This window comes from Monodon monoceros, unplaced genomic scaffold, assembly GCF_005190385.1.
Source record: "Monodon monoceros isolate NGI ecotype Baffin Bay Population unplaced genomic scaffold, NGI_Narwhal_1 Super_Scaffold_16, whole genome shotgun sequence".
Taxonomy (NCBI): domain Eukaryota; kingdom Metazoa; phylum Chordata; class Mammalia; order Artiodactyla; family Monodontidae; genus Monodon; species Monodon monoceros.
Window position 1 is genome coordinate 73,506,273 of NW_021703772.1, and position 7,921 is coordinate 73,514,193.

The window sequence follows — 7,921 nt, forward strand, 5'->3', positions numbered from 1 at the left end:
AAGGTCTGGGTGGGGGGAGGGGGAAAGGGAGAGTTGCTTTACAAAGGGTATAAAGTTTTAGATATGCCAAATGAGTAAATTCTAGAGATCTGCTGTACAACATTGTGCTTATAGGTAACAAAACTGTACTGTACACTTAAAAATGTGTCAAGAGGGTAGATCTCATATTGTGTTCTTACTACAATAATAAAAAAAAAAGAGGATCTGTCACTACTCAATATATAATTAGATCATTCCATTTACTCAAAGCTTTATAGCTCTTCCTTTGATGTTCAACATTCCTCTAAACTACAATAGGTAAATTCTCTCTCTTTTTTTATCCCAGTCTTCCTTTGTTTAGCTCCTTGTTATACCTTATCTATAAAGGATCTCAAATTTTTAGAAAAAAATTTAAAACTAAAGCACACAGGTGAATCTGGGGAATTACGGAGCCAACAGCGTTTAGTCAGCCCTTAAAAGCCTATCTCAAATGTTACCTCCTTTGTGAAGTATTCCCCAAATCTTTAGGCAGGATGAATCTCTCCTTCCTCTCTGTTCTTACAGCTCTGTGGCTACTGACTTATGTTGGCATTTATTACATTTGTAACTCCACATAGAGAGGAAGTGTATCATAACCAGTCATATCCTAGAGCCTAGCACATCTGGCACGTAGTGGATGCTCAATAAATATTTGATTTCTGAATGAAGGAAAACACTTTCAGAGGCGCTTGGAAACTTTGTGTTATTTTGTATACAAAGTAGCATCCTTAAATTGATTGAGTGGCAACGGAAACTGACAAGTACACTAAGATTAGGCAATGGCTGATTGCTAATTAGCAGTCTGCTCTAATAGTCCTTGCATTTGTTTGGTTACTAAGCACAAATTCCTCCCCAAAAAACTCACAAGTGATTTTTGAAGTCATCGACATAATTTTTTCAATGTATTTATCCATGGATTCCCCCAAACTCCACCTCCAACCAACAGTCTTGAGGAATCCACCAATGTGTTTCTCAGTTTAATTCCCATAGTACTTGACAGATTAAAGCATTTTATAATTCTGATTTCCTGTTCCATGCATCAGTCTAAATATTTGTGTTTAGGTTTGAGTTCTCGACACTTCCTTAGACCATTCTACCAAATGCCATTGAAAGAATTACTGGGCTTGTACATCTGCTACCATTCTCAAACCACTGGCTGATCTTTTGAACTAATTACAGCCCTCTTTCCTGCAGCTTCTGAAACCTTTTTCAACACATTGCTCAAGACGGTCACTACTAAATAAACAGATGACGCCTAGGCAGTGTTTAATACCCACTTAAATACCCAAGATTTAACTGCCCATACCACTGGGCTACCTTCCAAGCCATGTTTTCACAACCATTGCACCTCTCTCTCTCTCTCACTTTCATTCTTTCACACGTACCTGAACCACCTAAAAACCCTCAATCTGAAAAGCTACAACAGTTATCAAGGTTTTCATTGTCCTGGGGCCTTGAAGTTTTCCCTACCCTTTCAACTCTTAGAGGTCTCAAGGCCTCGGTCTTTTGCCTGGACTTTGGGCCACTTGCATTCCTCTCTCCCTGAATATTATATTTACCTCCCAACATGACACAGGATTCAGAAGATTTGGTTCTTCCTCTCAGGCTACCTAGGTCTTACAGATAGAACGTTAGTAAGTACAATTCCCTATGCTTCTGAATCTATAGCAAAAAAAAAAAATTGTGAAGACTCCTAGGAACCATTAACAGAAGTACCTAGAAAGAATCACTCTCTTCATTAGCACATTATTATTATGAGTTCCAGATTTGTTGGTGGTCATGATAGGAGCTGGGTCCCCAAGGAAATAACATATTCTCAAGAGTGGGGTCTCTGATGATGGAAAATACCTAAAAGATGGACTAACTCATATCTTAAGATGTGATGTGTAACATCCCCAACTGCAACTCTCCATTCTTTTACCCATATCTAAAGTCTGTGGTGACTCTATGTACAACCTGAAACTCAAGGAATAGCCATGTTTAACTGTTGATTGGCATGAATTAAGCTAAAATGAGTAATTTCAGGACTGTAACAACACTTCTTGACTCTCCCTTCCCAGTGCTCCTTTTCACTGAGAAACTGCTCTTCTCTTATCCCAGGTGATTAAGCGTATCAGATTGACTGAGTGATCTAAGGCACCAGACTCAAGCCTTTCTTCCCTTGTGATTAACATGCAGTCAATCATTCTCTGTCCATCATAACTGGCCCACAAAGCAGGCCAGCAGAGTTCCTCCCAGATGCTTCCTAAACATGGGTGCTAAGAAGGAAGTTTCTCTAATCTGATATGGAAAGTTGTACCAGCCACATAAAACTTGAATTGATGCTCATAATGTCCACCATGTGGAGAAACCCACCAAAAAATCAAACCAATATATAGAGTAAAGCAGAACCAAGAGATAAAGAAATTCCTGATAACATTACCTGAGCATCTACATCTTATCATACCTGATCCATTCTATCATTGAACTTGTCAATTACATTGGTCAACAGAATTTTTTTTTTTGGCTTAAAGTAGTTTGCAATGTGTTTCTGTCACAAGAAACCTGATTAATATATACACATATTTGAAATATATATTATGTATGAAATATGATCTTTAAATTTGGGAAACCCAAGTTATACCCTAAAATATGCTCATTGGAGCTGCCGCTATATTCCAACTTACTGCATCTAAACGACTCCCCGGAGTTCCTACCACCAAAGACCTAAAGATGAGCTAAGAAACAAAAGCAAGAACCACCTTAATTCCTATTCTGGTAAGGTAGATCCACCTGCCTCTTGAATGAAGCCTTCCTACCTCCTTTATGTCTAAAGCCAACAACATCCCTATCACTAACATGGCACGTACTCTTCTACTTTATACTTAACCCGAAAAAAAAGATGTGTAACAGTCTGCATATTAAATGTCCTGCTCTCAGCCTTTTGTCCCATTTGGATTCCTGAGCACTGGCAGCCTGTCATATACCCTTCAGGTCAAAGATTAAAAGAGTTTTCTCTAAGGAATCTGACCAGCCAAGAAGAAAAGTCTTTGAGATGATGTTGAAAGCTCTTTTAATTAAATATTTCACCCATGCACAGAGAGCTTTCAATCAGCTTTTCAGAGTACCATTCTTACACATAATTAGCAAACAGCTGGAGAGCAATGCCAATACAAATACAGAGGTCAAAACTAACAAGAAAAGGATAAACATAGAGGAAACAAAGACTATTTTTATGAAGAAGAAAACCTAGAAAACAACACATGAGCTATAATTGATATCCAGAGGATTTGAAGACAAATGCTGCGAGCATTGAATAAGATCAGGAATGTGTGTGTGTGTGTGTATACATACATACATACATATATTCAGAAACAACAACAATAAAATTTCTTTGGAAATTTAGATGCGAGTAGAAATGAAGAAATAGAAAGACTCAGAAGGTGAGGCTGAGAAAATCTCTCCAAAAAGTCAGGCAATATGACACTGTATGGAAATAACGGAGAAAACATGAGACTTCAGGAAGAATCCAGATAATCCAAAATCTGCTTAACAGGTGTTACAGAAAAGGGAGAACAGAGAAAACGAGGAGAGGGAATCGTCAAGAAGTAATCTGAGAAATTTCTTCTAAACTCAGCATCATTTTCTAGACTAAAAGGGCTCATGAAAAGCTCATCATGATGGAAGCAAAAAGACCCACACTGTATCAGATACCTCTTACGTAATACATCAGATCCTCCTGGCCTCTTGTTTCAATTACTGTTATGGCAACCAGATCTGCCAGGCTCCAACAAGGTTCACATGTGTTTCACCTCAAGCCAGTACTGCATGCCTCTTGACTTCTTCACTGAGGCTTTTCTATTTGCACTAAAGAGTGGGATGTTCCAGAACCCTGTTTGAAGCTCACACAACCTCAACTTTTTCTTACCTGGAAAACCAGTGCTAAAACATATGAAGATATATCATCATGAAATTTTAGAACGTTAGGGATTTGAAAAAATCCTAGAAGCTTCTGGAGAGAAAAAGAAATAGATCACATGCAGAAGATCAAATATCACAACAACACTAGAAAGCTAGAAGAAAATGAAGCAAAACTTTCCAAGTTCTGAGGAAAAAAATTTCCTATAACCAGAAGCAGAAAAGGCATTTGATAAAATTCAACACCTATGAAAAAATTATTAACAAACAAGGAAGTGAAGAAATATTCTTAGTCAAATAAAAAGTATTTATAAAAATATAACCTGCAAAACTACTGATCAAATATGCAGGTAAAATAAGGGCATACAACTTCACAAAAAGCGAACATATAACAAAACAAAACAAAAAAATTTCTCACATATCTTTTCTCAAGTAGTTACCAGAGGATTTGATCCACCAAAAATGAGGTAGTAAACCAAGAAGAAAGAGAACACGGGATATAGGAAAGAGGGAATCTAAACCAACAGACAGGGAAATGTAATCTCTAGGATGATGGTAAAGGGAGATGTCAGGAAAAATGTACAAAGGACTCAGATGACAACAAGACCAAGTAAAAGCAGTTCACAAGGCTCTAGGCTCTAGAAACTTCTTCAATAAAATAGAGCTAGAATACCTGAAGTGTTCAAACATAATAAGAGTGTAAATATACAACTAAAGGAGGTTTTGGAGATAAAAAAACAAGTAAGTTATCAACTCCAGGGAACCAAAAATGTGTGCAATAAATAAAAATAATTATAGTATGTTATATGGTCCAGCTATAAAAAACACTCACAAGCCAAAGTAGTATAAACACAATATTTATCCAACCAAAATTATGGTATAATGATCTTGGGAAGATGGGAAAGTTTTATGTATGGAGTAAAGCTGAAGAATGTAATAAAGAGCCAATCTCTGTATTCTCCAGTAAAAATTCAATATTAAAAAAAGTCTCAAGAAACAGCAACATAAGCAAAATGGAAGTAAATATGAAAACAATCAACAGAAAGATTTGGAAGTGGTTGCCTTTGGGAGTGAGCACTGGGGTCAAGGACAGGGGATGGCTATTGTTTTGTTCTGCTCTATAAAAACATTGGAAAATTGACTCTAATCTCTGTGCGTGTATAACCTTGGATAAACATGAAAATCTGGACTTCTGTTTTTAGCCATTAGGAAGAAACAAAGTTTGGACTGTCAGGCCATAATCAACTAGATAGTTGAGCAAAATATATAAAACAATACTCAGATATTAAACAACAGGAAGCACAGGACTGTGACAGCTAGGTATGGGAAACTAATAAAGGTGAATCCTATGAGTCCTAGGAGTTCTGCCTGGAGGTAATTTCCCAAACTCAATGCAGAAAGAGGGAGCCCCAAAGACTCTAGCAATCTCACTGGGTAGAGGAGACCATTGGAGTCTGAGGGAGCCTGAGCATGCGGGGAAGAGTAATGGAGACAGAAAGATAAAAGGCTTTGGAAATATTCACAGGGTCCCCTTTATCGTTTGGCTAAATATCGGTCTGCACATTCATAGGGTGAAATTCTACAAGTGTGCAAAGAACAGCTTCTTAGGGGAGAACAACTGCCAGGGAGCTGCAAGCAGAACAACTCCAGAGTTCACACATCACTGGAAATATTTTGAGTTCACAATAGCCAGGGTAAAAAGTCCTTATTAAATAGAAAAAGCATTCAGTAGAGACCACGGAAGACTCAACCCTCAGGTGTGGTCTTAGCTAGCCATCAAGTGAAGACTACTCTAGACGTGCCTTAATAAAGTCTTTAAAAAATAATCCTTGAAAGAAATTTATCTACCAATAACCTAAATGATTACCAGAACAAAGCTCAATAAACATGTTTTGAAGGACTACAACAAAATTCAGCACTCAACATAAAATTTACAATGTTCAGAATCCAAAAAAAAAAAAATCACTACACATGTATAAAGAAGAGGAAATATAACCAATAACCAGGAGGAAAATCAGTCTATAGTAACAAATCTAGAAATTACAGAGATGTGGAATTAGTAAGCAGAAACTTTAAGACAACTATGATCATTATGCTTGAGAATTCAGAGAAAAATGAATACAAAGAGGAGGGAAATAGAAGATACTAAAAAAAAAAAACAAAAAGGAACTTCAATAAATGAAAACTGTAGGAGGTTCTAGTCTGTTCTGCCTCGCAGCACCCGCCTCCCTTACGCGGTCACACTAAGCTAGTGCCGGGGGCAAGGGATCTGGCCACAGCCTCCGCTGCGCCCGCCGCCTCCGGACCATGGACCCCCGCAAAGTGAGCGAGCTTCGAGCCTTCGTGAAAATGTGCAAGCAGGACCCAAGTGTTCTGCACACCGAGGAAATGGGCTTCCTGAGGGAGTGGGTGGTGAGCATGGGGGGTAAAATACCACCTGCTACTCCTAAAACTAAATTGGAAAAAAATACCAAGGAAGAAAAAACAGATAGTAAGAAGGTGGAGGAAAACATAAAGACAGAGGAACCATCAAGTGAGGAAAGTGATCTAGAAATTGACAATGAAGGTGTGATTGAACCAGACACTGATGCCCCTCAAGAAATGGGAGATGAAAACGTGGAGATAACTGAGGGGATGACTGATCAGGCAAATGATAAAAAAGTGGCTGCCATTGATGCCCTAAATGATGGTGAACTACAGAAAGCCACTGACTTGTTCACAGATGCCATCAAGTTAAACCCTCGTTTGGCCATTCTGTATGCCAAGAGAGCAAGTGTCTTCCTCAAATTACAGACGCCAAATGCTGCCATCCGAGACTGTGACAGAGCTACTGAAATAGATCCCGATTCTGCTCAGCCATACGAGTAGCAAAGGAAAGCACACAGACTTTTGGGCCACTGGGAAGAAGCTGCCCATGATCTTGCCCTTGCCTGTAAGCTGGATTATGATGAAGATGCTAGTGCAATGCTGAAAGAAGTTCAACCAAGGGCCCAGAAAATTGCTGAACATCGGAGAAAGTATGAGCGAAAACGTGGAGAGAGAGAGAGATCAAAGAAAGAACAGAAAGGGTCAAGAAGGCTCAGCAAGAACATGCGAGAGCCCAGAAGGAGGAAGAAGCCAGACGACAGTCAGGGGCTCAGTATGGCTCTTTTCCAGGTGGCTTTCCTGGCAGAATGCCCGGTAATTTTCCTGGAGGAATGCCTGGAATGCGAGGGGGCATGCCTGGAATGGCAGGAATGCCTGGGGCTCAGTGAAATTCTTAGTGATCCAGAGGTTCTTTGTTTTTTTTGTTTGTTTGTTTTTTTGCTGTACGCAGGCCCCTCACCGCTGTGGCCTCTCCCGTTGCGGAGTACAGGCTCCGGACGCGCAGGCCCAGTGGCCATGGCTCATAGGCCCAGCCGCTCCGCGGCATGTGGGATCTTCCCGGACCGGGGCACGAACCCGAGTCCCCTGCATCAGCAGGCAGACTCTCAACCACTGCGCCACCAGGGAAGCCCGATCCAGAGGTTCTTACAGCCATGCAGGATCCAGAAGTTATGGTGGCCTTCCAGGATGTGGCTCAGAACCCGGCAAGTATGTCAAAACATCAGAGCAACCCAAAGGTTATGAATCTCATCAGTAAATTGTCGGCCAAATTTGGAGGTCAAGCATAATGCCCTTCTGACAAATAAAGCCCCTGCTGAAGGAAACGCAACTTAGATCACCTAATGGATGTCGCAGTACAAACCAGTGTACCTCCGACTCTGTCATGAAGAAAGCTGGAGTGCTGTGAAGATAAACCCTACCCCTCTGCCCCAGATGCAGCTGAAACATTTTACAGTGGTTTGCCATCAGGGTATTCATTCAGATAATGTTTTCTTACTAGAAATTAAAAATTTTAAACAATTTTTAAACCTTAAAAATATTTAAAACAAATTAAAAGGGTGTGTTAATCCCTACATTTTTCTTTACTAATCATTTTGGTTTCTTCCTTTGAATTAATTAGGCAAGGAAGATACTTCAGTAT

General features: G+C 39.6%; 1 pseudogene; it reads left to right on the forward strand.

Moving 5' to 3' along the window:
* Positions 1-6,222: 6,222 nt before the first annotated feature.
* Positions 6,223-7,589, forward strand: LOC114897188 (annotated as a pseudogene).
* The last annotated feature ends 332 nt before the right edge of the window (positions 7,590-7,921 follow it).